Genomic DNA, 2,104 nt, shown 5'->3' on the forward strand with positions numbered 1-2,104 from the left:
TTGGGTCGTAATGACCCCCATTGTATACCTAATTGTGCTATTTTTTCTGACGAAATATGTCAAACCATGTTTGAACTAGATCAAGAGCAAAACATGACATTTCCTGTTTAAAAATATACACCCAAAAGACTGTCAAGTCTCGTGCTACTAAATGCCTCTCCACCCTGCTATGCGACATTCAAAGCAGGTAGAATTCAGAGTGCGTGTGTGTGTGTGTGTGTGTGTGTGGTTCATATGTAGACTAAAAGGTGTTATTTATTCCCACAAATTGCACCCTGGGACAGTGTCAGGGGCTTTCAACTTTTTCAGTTGAAAGGGGACTCGAGCCCCAGGGGGGCGCCAGGAATTGCCCCCATATTGCCAGTCAGCATTCTTATAATATAGCAAAATATCCCTTTCTTTATTACATTTGCTCTCCGCTTTCTGTTTGATCCGATTCCGATCACAGGGTGACCGCCACACCTCGTGTGAAATACAGGAGCCAAGCAGACCGGGCGCACGATAAAGAGAGTAATTCCGGCTAACAAGCTAAGCAACCAAGCCATTCGTAGAAGTACCTCCAGGTGGCGATGGAGAAACAGTTTAAGTGCGTGTCCTATTAACGTTCTATTCTAAACGGACTTTGATTAAAATAATAAAAATGAACATGACCCCCTTCCAACCCCACCACTACCCGCCCCTCTAGGAAGCGCTAGTATTTATTCACAATTTGAATATAAAATGAAATATATTTCAAGGAAGCTGATATTTTTGTGTGGAATTTGAGGGATATGCTCCGAAAAATGTTCAGAAAAAACGATAGCGCTGGTGCTTGTCATAATAAAAATATTAAAGTGTGCTTGCTACAGCAGCATGTGCACTAACATTGGAGCTATAAAGAGCAGGTTAGCATAGCCATTGCGCTAGGGTGACCTGCAGATTCCCGAGGTGAGCAATAAAATACAATACATTTATGTATATTTATTTATTGGTGATTACTATGATATACATTTCATACAAGAATGGACCACCATATGTATCGTTAATATCAGTGTGTATAGGCCCATACTACCAAATTACTGTGACTGCAAGCCCACGTCCAAGGCCAAGAGATAATGATGTGTTATTATGTAGCACTCTAATGGGTGAAGTTCCCTTAATGTACTCAATGTGGATGTGAACATTATTTAGTTCTGAAAAGGGTCAAGTAATTAATGCTTTAGGGGTGAACCTTGGGCTTGCCCATTAGTCCCATTCATCACCAACCTTTTCAATTCTTCTTTGTCGGCTGGCCGTGTCTCCCAAAACCAAGCATGCACATGCTACAGTATCATTTCTCCCCTCCAAAAACTTAATGCAACCCTAAATCCTACCTTCATTCTTCCCTCTGCCACAAAAGCATTGAAGAATGCTCATGTCCCAACCCTTCTCCCTTCTACAGACTGACAACCTGTTGAGCAACTTCAATTCAGGGTCAATATCGATATCACCTCATTCCTCAAAGGCAGAGTAATGAAAGTATTCTCTAACATAGCTAATGCAGCCTCCACCACCATCCACTGCGGCGTCCCACAGGGCTCATGCACAGCAACCACACTTTAGAACCTCTTTACGAAGCCCCTCTTCGAAAAAGCTTGATGCACTTGGGATTGTATACACAAACTATGCTGACGACGCTCAAGTCCTGTTACCACTATCGGGCTCATATGACCAAGACGCAAAGGCTCTCCACCTAATCTACGGTACCATCCAAGCATGGATGGCAGCAAATGGCCTATGCCTCAATGGAGATAAAACAGAGATCTGGATTCTCGGTGAAAAGGCCACACTAGCCAAGCTAGATCCCCTCTACACCAAATTCAACATAGACAACTCTAGCATTCCTGTCTCTTCCTCAGTAAAGACGCTAGGGGTATACATTGATGCCACCCTATAAATGAACAAGCATGTAAGCGCCATTGTCTCTGCATCTGCACTAAGCACAAAACGCATTAATGCTATAAAACCCTAACTAACCAAATCAAACTGTCTCTCAATTGCCAGAGCTATGATAGGGGCTAAACTAGACTATTGCAATGCTCTTCTAGCTGGCACCTCTACGAAAAACCTAAACAGACTTCAAGTC

At 42.8% G+C, this 2,104-nt stretch overlaps 1 non-coding gene across 1 annotated transcript; it reads left to right on the plus strand.

The window, feature by feature from the left end:
• The first annotated feature begins 835 nt into the window (after positions 1-835).
• LOC138474985 (U6 spliceosomal RNA) lies at positions 836-942 on the plus strand. Its single transcript, XR_011269191.1, has one exon. It is a non-coding gene; the product is annotated as a U6 spliceosomal RNA (small nuclear RNA).
• Positions 943-2,104: the final 1,162 nt, after the last annotated feature.

This window comes from Ambystoma mexicanum, chromosome 8 (assembly GCF_040938575.1).
Source record: "Ambystoma mexicanum isolate Mex_15411 chromosome 8, UKY_AmexF1_1, whole genome shotgun sequence".
NCBI classification, from domain to species: Eukaryota; Metazoa; Chordata; class Amphibia; order Caudata; family Ambystomatidae; genus Ambystoma; species Ambystoma mexicanum.